The following is a 10012-nucleotide window of genomic DNA, read 5'->3' on the forward strand; positions in this document are numbered from 1 at the left end:
CAGTGACACAGAGCTAAGTGAAGGCAAATTTGGACTGAGCCCACATGGTCTGGTAAGAAGCACAGAACTTTGAATTGTCTATTTGTAGTTGCAAATTAAGGACATTTTATTTTTACTTTTGATTATCCTGCTGAGGCAAGCCACGTTACATTGCTGTTGTGACTGTGCACAATAAGCCTGGATATAAACCGTTACATCTGTCAATCTGTGTCAATGTTGTTTGGTGACAAGACTAATTGGAGGATCCCGTGTTCACAATGGTTAATGGAAATTTTTAACCCCTTCCCAACATCTGCTGTAAAAGTACTGAGGACCTTGGGTATTTAAAGATGGCGGTCGCTAAGCAGAGGTCCGGTGTTATTTCCCGCTATCAGTGCATTAACACCCTCCGCCCTCTAGGTCTAGACCATCCTAGAGGTGGCGTCGGCGCAGTGGCGTGGGCGCATGCACAGTAGCCATAGTAGAAGCAGCATGTTACTGCGCATGCTCCCACGCCATTTTTTTATCAATGGCAGTTCACGAGTAAGATGGGACCCGAGGATATCGTAGGAAGAGGAGGCGTGGCTGAAGGAGAAGGCGGACCCTTAATGCCCGCCCACCATGCACGATGGGTAAGTTTATCACATTCTGTTTTAGGGTTTTATTTTAAAACGGGGGGGGGGGGGGGGGGTAGTTTAATATAACATTTACGGTGCCTGAATAGGCTTTTTAAAGACTATTCACGCATATGTGGGGCTCTATCAGCATGATTTTGCTCATAGAGCTCCTTTAATGCAAATATGTTTTTTTTTTGTCTTTTTAGACTGTACTGACTATGTAAATGTATAACTGTGACTTTATACAACCTAACATATGGTTAGACAAGTCATTCCACTTCCATGCGTCCAAATATCACACACAAGACAATTTTTTTTACACTATGAAACTCATCAAATAATGTTTTATTACAATAAGTATAAATAAATCCTATTCACATAGTTACCTGTTCATCAGTTGGGGTATTATGTATGTACAACTTTCTTCAGAGCTGTAACTTGGTGTCCATGACATGGGGCAAAGACTCCATTCACTACCTATATCAAAATACATACAAATGTCATATTGGCATCCTCCCTGTCTATGCCCCTGTGTTCTTGTATCACTTCTGCGCATTCTATTTACATTAGTATCTGGAGGATCTTCCATACTGAATAGAAGTGAAGAAAGAAGGATAAATGTAGAGAGGAGCAGCAATTATTTTCTACTGTCTTATGATCTATTTATAGCACACAATGTCCTTAATAAACTACAGGTGCTAAGCCGCAGTGACAAGCTTAATTATGCAAAATCTGACATTTAGCACCAGAAAAAACCTGAGCATTGTATAATTAAGCAGCAACTTTATGGAAATGCTATACATACCATATTGTCTGAGTAGGATTCAAGTAAATGCACATACAATGCAGCACAAATAATAAAGAGAACCCAGTCTTGCAGATGAAAGAATCAGGCCATGGCTACATGTTCATTATGTGACCAAAGATCACACTATCATTATACTACAACGGAGCATAAAGTAAATGAAGTCACATTGCAGCTGGCAGGTTGCTGTGACCGAGATACCAGTCACAATAAATCCAGTTCTAGCCTACACTTTGAAAGATAAAGTATCAGTCATAAGCTGAAATGTACTGCTATAGTATTGGTTTTCTGTGGTCACTTATAGCTAAGTATTATGCAGCTAGTACACATATATGTGTACAATATATATCTATATGTAGAGAGAGAATGAATAAACAGATTCTATAAAAGTGCTGTTATTCTTGTAACCTTTGAATGATGAACAGAAAACTCAGATCCCTTTGGATTAGGGCATGATGAAATAATAGTCTTTTACCATAACAATTGCCATTTAGCACAATAGCCACAGCCTGGGCATGAAATAATTGTCAACCGAAAGATTTTTTGGGTGAAAATTAAAATTGCTCAAACAACCAACAACAAGGTCATTTGACCATGTTTTTTTTTTCTCATGCAAAAAGTTGTATTAATATGGTTGGGGCTATAGTATCCCGTTGTATGTAACCAGAATAGTTGCCCAGAAAATTCTAAGCTATATAACAGGTATATACAACAGTATATGACAGTGAACCACAAACTCGTGACTTGAACCTCACTAAGGCCTCATCCATACAGTACACAATAACTACCAATACATAATTCAATGGCTATAGAAATCTATAGGTCAATAACATACAGTAGATCCAGAGATCTTTAAAGATGCAATAGGAATATAGCAGTCACACAGTCCTTAGGCAATACTATAAAAAGTTTGTGTATGTCTCTTAAGATTCTGTGCACATGGTTTGGGACTCACTGTCTAACTATGTCTGTCCGTCCTTCCTCCTGAATGAAACCGTACATAAACTAAAGTTAACCATATAGTACACTACACATAAATATTGTACATGTAATGTGCATTGGGAAACAACTTACTCCTTGGTGCCTACAGTATCGAGGAACTAGAAATCAGTGCGTTCTTTTATAAAGGCTTCTTGTCATTTATCCCTTCACTACCCTAGACCGTCCACAGTCTTTCCCCTAAACCCCTTCCAAATTCTGTATGAGCAAATGTACTAGCATGGAGTTCTTATAGAGCTGGATAAGTGATGAGTCCTCAGCTGCAGTTCACATAAAGTTCAGTAGAATACCGCACTGGTTTATCTAATTCAATAGCTTTATGGTTCAGATGCAGCGAGGCCATAAAAGTGTATACAGCGGCAGCATAAATTAGTCTGGCAGAAACCACTGGTCAAAGCAACACTTTAGGAGCGTATCTTCTTTTCATTTGGATGAGTTTATTCATTGTTAGGACATATACGGTAGAACAGTACGACATCTTCATTCCAGACAACATCTGCGTTCAGCGGGATAAGAATATTTTACACTCTAGTTGGATGTCTCATAAGATATTGTTCTTGTACAGCTGATTTTTCTAAATACTAGAGCAAAATATGTTATTGTCTATTACAAGCCTTCATGGCGTAGCTTAGGCTCTCTTCACATTGCATTAACAGTACAAGAGGAAAACCTCCCATTGTGTATGTTACACTGGGCCAAGATGTATGCATTTTATGTATACACTGTTTGCACATACATGAAGTCGCACATGTTTAGTATATAAAGTGGAAACATCTACTAATGTATATGCCAACACAATGTGGACAGCCAAAAATATATATGTATATGTTTGTATGTGTTTTTGTGCAAGTTTTAGATACAATGTTATAAAATAAAAATGTTTAAATAAATATATATATATATATATATATATATATATATATACACTCACCGGCCACTTTATTATGTACACCTGTCCAACTGCTCGTTAACACTTAATTTCTAATCAGCCAATCACATGGCGGCAACTCAGTGCATTTAGGCATGTAGACATGGTCAAGACAATCTCCTGCAGTTCAAACCGAGCATCAGTATGGGGAAGAAAGGTGATTTGAGTGCCTTTGAACGTGGCATGGTTGTTGGTGCCAGAAGGGCTGGTCTGAGTATTTCAGAAACTGCTGATCTACTGGGATTTTCACGCACAACCATCTCTAGGGTTTACAGAGAATGGTCCGAAAAAGAAAAAACATCCAGTGAGCGGCAGTTCTGTGGGCGGAAATGCGTTGTTGATGCCAGAGGTCAGAGGAGAATGGCCAGACTGGTTCGAGCTGATAGAAAGGCAACAGTGACTCAAATAGCCACCCGTTACAACCAAGGTAGCCAGAAGAGCATCTCTGAACGCACAGTACGTCCAACTTTGAGGCAGATGGGCTACAGCAGCAGAAGACCACACCGGGTGCCACTCCTTTCAGCTAAGAACAGGAAACTGAGGCTACAATTTGCACAAGCTCATCGAAATTGGACAATTGAAGATTGGAAAAACGTTGCCTGGTCTGATGAGTCTCGATTTCTGCTGCGACATTCGAATGGTAGGGTCAGAATTTGGGGTCAACAACATGAAAGCATGGATCCATCCTGCCTTGTATCAACGGTTCAGGCTGGTGGTGGTGGTGTCATGGTGTGGGGAATATTTTCTTGGCACTCTTTGGGCCCCTTGGTACCAATTGAGCATCGTTGCAACGCCAAAGCCTACCTGAGTATTGTTGCTGACCATGTCCATCCCTTTATGACCACAATGTACCCAACATCTGATGGCTACTTTCAGCAGGATAATGCGCCATGTCATAAAGCTGGAATCATCTCAGACTGGTTTCTTGAACATGACAATGAGTTCACTGTACTCCAATGGCCTCCACAGTCACCAGATCTCAATCCAATAGAGCATCTTTGGGATGTGGTGGAACGGGAGATTCGCATCATGGATGTGCAGCCGACAAATCTGCGGCAACTGTGTGACGCCATCATGTCAATATGGACCAAAATCTCTGAGGAATGCTTCCAGCACCTTGTTGAATCTATGCCACGAAGAATTGAGGCAGTTCTGAAGGCAAAAGGGGGTCCAACCCGTTACTAGCATGGTGTACCTAATAAAGTGGCCGGTGAGTGTATATAATAATTACACTAGGTTTCCACCTGCGTCCAGGTATCCGCTCTTGGGGACCCGAAAAATGGAAACCCAATCTGTTTAAAAAGCGGTTTCCACAGTTCGCTAGGCTCCCGTTCGAATAATGTGGAGAGAAAAGTGCTGCTTGCAGGACTTTTCTCTCTACATTTTTCATTTGGATTCAGGGACGGAATGCTCAAATGGAGAGCGGGCATAGGTGTGAACTTAGCCTTAACAGTTTCTTATGTTAGTGACATTTTATCAATAAGCTTGGTTAGGAGCATGATCAGTCACTAAGCCTAGCATTAATGCTCACAGCCAGGGTATACGCATCTAAGAGAATAGATCTCCAACATCTGAGATCCAACAGAGTTTTAAAATTAATAAAATCTGTGACCAAAACCAGATTTAACACATAACAAATTTAGTTGCAGCATTGGCTGCCCATCCTAATTCCACTGAATATTTTTAGGCCTTAGGGTAAGTTCACGCATGGTTTTTTGGTCCGGAACCTGAGGCGGAGGCGGCTTCAGGTTCTGGGCCAAAATTCGGGTAGTTGCAACTGGATGCCGGTGCAGAGCATCGGAATTCAGTCCACTCCGCTCCAGATTAGGTCCAAATGAATGGGCCTAGTTGGGTCTTCAGGCGGCTGTCGCAAGGCAAATCCGCCTGAAAGAATAAGCATGTGGCATTTTTTGTTCCGGCTCCCGAATAAAAGAACTGACCGGCTCCCATTGACTTCAATGGGAGCCGTCTTTTTGGTCAGGATTTTGAGGTGGATACAGCCTCAAAGTCCTAACCAAAAAACCCAGTGTGAACTTACCCTTAGGGTACATTCACATCTGCGTTTTTTTATGTATTCCTATGTTCCATTGTAAGAATCGATTAAATAATAAAGAAGGATCTGTTCTATGACTAACATAATATTACAGGTATTCATTGTTTTCTCCTTAACATCACTGAACGTTTTTGTCCTCAATTTTAGACTGAGTCTCTGACACAGATGTAAACTTGGCCTAACAAGTTGTAAAAAGGTTGTTTATTCTGGCACAGATATGCAATCAACTGCAACTTTTATAAGCCATAGTGCAACTGGACGGGATTGTACACATTGTAGGAACCAAAGGAAAGTCAGCACTGCATGTGGCCAAGCTGCACAGGTTGAGGCTAGGTTCACACTGCAAAAAATATAGAGAAATCCCTCTGTATTTTCCACCACCGCATCGGGATGCTGATGCAGTGCATCAAGATTCCATAGCAGCTTTCATCTGCTGATCAGGCACGGATGAATGGACCTAATCGGCATTGACTCCCGAGCTGCGGAATCCTGGCAAGATCTGGAAGGACACTGATTTTTTTTTTCCTGCTGCGATTTCTACCTCCTATTGAATGCAATGGGAGACAAATTCAGGGCCAATTCTGTCACAGATTTGGTGGCAGAATCCACTCACAAATCCATAGCAGATTTCTACGTGTGAACCTAGCCTTAGACTGGTGACCTTTCCTTAGGAACATCAATGTTAGTTTGATGAGGTCTGAGCTATTTAGCTGTTTCAGTCATGTGACCCATTTTGAGGGAATAAGACTGAGCAACTGTTCACAGGTACAGGTCATCAACATTCTAGAAAATCCCTTTAAAGCTAAGGCCCCATGTAGCTTGCCGCAGTAAAGAAAGCGCTTCAGGAAAAACTGCGGCGGAAACACATTCGACGGCATTCACTTGTAAACCGAAATATATAAAATTACCAAGTGTGGCCACACTAATTAAAAATTAGGTACATATGAGAATACATATAAGTCCTTGTGGACTCCAGAAATAAGTCAACTTGTATCACGCCTTTTTGGTATGTAATCAAGCTATGTATGCTGAAAAACGTGGGGCAGCGTCTATGGTTTACGACTCTAAGGTCGAAAGAAATCACAGGACAGCGATTGAGGGATATACCCCCAAAAAATACCAAAAGCGCGCTCCCTTCAGTAAAGATGAGTTCTGGTATGCTGATGAATCAGAATAAAAATAATTTATTTATGATGACGCGTTTCGGGGTTCTCTGGTACCTCACACGTACCACCCCTTCATCAGATCTAATTAAAAATACAAACATAACACACATAAAAAGTAAAATTAAAATTAATCATACAAACAATGAATAGCATATTTCATATAAAAATTCATATTTTTGCATAAAAGATTAATAAAAATCACATGGTACAAATAGGGGTGAACTATAGCTTGTTGCTATAATCCATAGTATTCCCCCATTTTCATTCAATGTACCTAGAAAGTGATCTGATGAAGGGGTGGTACGTGTGAGGTACCAGAGAACCCCAAAACGCGTCATCATAAATAAATTCTTTTTATTCTGATTCATCAGCATACCAGAACTCATCTTTACTGAAGGGAGGGCGCTTTTGGTATTTTTGGGGGGTATATCCCTCAATCACTGTCCTGGGCATTCACTTGTAGTGAGTGTGAAACTGTGTTGTTTTTTTTGTTTTTACCATAACGTTTCTGCCATGGCCAAACCATGGCATTTCCGCCATGTGGGGCCCTGGCCTAAGTCTTATGTCAACACTGCTCGCCAGTATACTTATCCACAAAGTTCATGTCCTTGAATATGACATTTAATAATCTCTGGTTTTTCGCCAAATTTCTTTTGGAAATGTCATCGTCAGCCATTTCAATTACAAATTTAGGGAACAATCTTTAATATACATTTGTGCTTTATAGATTGTTTCCACAAATAAATATTAGATGAGTGGTTTAATAAAATATAACCAAATATGTTTTATGTTTCACTATGCTATTAAAGTCTAATGAAGCTGACATCCAATGGCTTATCTGCGTTCACAGTTTCTAAAATGCAATTTCTAATTCCCTGCGCTAAGATGTCTATTTTTTATTTCACACATTTGCTTTGCTCTCTCTCATACCATCATATTGTGAATGACTGAAATCCAATTGCCAATAAGGCTCAGAATACAGTAAGTAAGCCAATTGCCAATAACGCTATGGATAATTAACTTCTGTAAGTAAGCCAATTGCCAATAGAGCCAGCAATAGATTTTTTGTCAGCTGTACCCTCTCTCTTTATTATCTGTGCTTGTTTTCATTAGGCTGCTCATTTTCTTTCTGCATTTAGTTAGAAGCAGCATTATATTCTCCTCTGCACACTGACATTCCCAGCTTAATCCTTCTTCTCCAGAATATCAAATGATAAACATGGAAAAGATGAGATGAACTTTAAATAAAATTCTAATTCTTTAATGTATCTGGAATGTTTTTAGAATCTAATCCAAGCAGTGTAAATGTATTTTATACTGGGACTTGATCCCTTCCTAGCTTCTAGCACCTAATGGCTGGCAACTACATCTAACCTGTTACCCATTGTTACCACTAGGGTGGCGATGTGTACACGGCTAGCTTCAATTTACCCGAATGTCACCTACAAGCAGGTCACCCAGTATGAAAGAAACAGAGTTCATAAGCTTTACTGCATACATTAGAAAAATACTGGTAGACACACTTTAGTACTGGTAGACACACTATAGTGATAAGGTGAAAGCCGTGTTTATGACTAATTGACCAATAATGCTGGGTAACTGTTGACGTCCTAATTAATTAGGCTAAGTGCCAGCAGTAAGGAAATATCACCAGACACACAATGTTTGTATAAGTTCCTCTCTCAACCAAGGAGGAAATACTAACGCACTTTTATTAAAACAATGTGGGGTTAAATAGCAGCAGAGAAAGGAAGAGAGATAACAACAATGTAAGTTTTCATATTCATTCCTGATTGGTATGGTACATATCAATCAAACAGAAAAAGTTTAAGCAGTTCCATATATAGCCAGTTACTCCCGGTCCTGCGTGGTAACCTTGGGGAGCTGTCTTCTGGCAGCAAGCCAAGCATTTGTTTTTCTTGCACCCATCCTGGATGCAGGCGCCATTTTATCATATAACATTTTACCTTTACAATAGTACTGGTCAACGTGTGATCTATCACTTTAAATTTGCTTTCCATTTTGAATTATTTCTATACTTTAATATTATGCACCCATCTTTGTCTTTTGTGACCTCCTTATGGGTATTATTCCTGTGCTGTGTTTTTACCGTATACCAGGCAACATAATATATAGTGCAGTTGCTCATTGACTGTGTGGACAGATTTCACTGTATATTACAAGGGGGTGGTGACTGAGTTATTCCCAGGTTTTTGGCACACCCCAATTGTTTCACTGAATGAGATGGTACAGTTATTAAAGTTAATCTCCCCTTTCCCTTCTAACCCAGCATTTGGTTCTGGCGATGTCTGGTTCTCACATTTGAGATGGTAAAGAATGATTTTCTCATGGCCCTGCTGAGGATCAAAATTGCTGAGGATGGGGCTACTTCTGTGAAGTCATTTTCTCAGGAGCTCACAGCATTATTTAGGCTCCCCCTGCTTCTTTTAACCACAGCCATACTGTAGAGGACTGCCAGAGGAGTTAGAACAGTTAAAGGGGTTATCTGGTTTTTAGTATTGATGAATTATCCTTAGAATAGGCCATCAATATTAGATCTGCGAGGTTCAATCCCTGACCACCACAGATCCTGATATTGTTTACATTCTGGGAGTCACACTGCTCACTTGCAATATAAACTGAGTGTAGGTCCTGCAGTGCTGTGCCATTGAAGTTTATTACAAGTTTGACTGAGACATATGTAGGGTTAATGCCTGAGATTAATGCATGCACTGATTGCAGGCATTGCCGCTTTGTCTCCTCCATGTTAAAAGATCTGACATCCACCATAATAGTACAGCAGATGTCCAGAAAGAGTTAGAAAGCTGGAAAATAGAAGAGTCCACAAAGACCATTGTAGAACCTTGCCCTTATTGTGCTGTTTGTTATTATTGCTGGCGGATATATGTAATTCTAATTTTAGGTGACAATGATTAGATTTGCTTTTTCTCTCACCACCTTCTGTGCGCGGAGTGTCAGAGAACTCATACCACAGCAGGCCAAAGCAACTGTCAGTCTTAAAAGCTCAAAGTGATTCCCTGTCGTCCTTACCAGCGGCACAATGTGGGGTATTTTCTGCCCCTATGTGCCTGGTAGGACAGGCGGAATTTTAATTAGCCAGTATTAATTTCACGTGGCTTGACCCCTTTAAGAGGGCACACATACCTCCCCCCTGCGTGTTTTTTTCTGTCCTGTGTGAAGGACCGGACGGGAGAGAGAGAGAGGGAGAGAGAGCGAGGGAGAGAGAGAGAATATTCCTGGGGTTAGCATATCTTACCTGCTCCCAGGGTCCACTCTGCACCTGTTCTGTTCTGTGTCTCCTTCGCCTGGCAGCCTTCAGTCTCCTATGGTAAAGGCGAGTTGTTATGGAAATGTGTAAGTTAAAACGCCCATCCTCCTTTGTCACTGTTCAGGCAACTTACTATGGTTGCTGAAGTCGGACAGGCTGATTTCAGTCTTGGCTCT

This window comes from Leptodactylus fuscus, chromosome 5 (genome assembly GCF_031893055.1).
Source record: "Leptodactylus fuscus isolate aLepFus1 chromosome 5, aLepFus1.hap2, whole genome shotgun sequence".
In the NCBI taxonomy this organism is placed as follows: Eukaryota; Metazoa; Chordata; class Amphibia; order Anura; family Leptodactylidae; genus Leptodactylus; species Leptodactylus fuscus.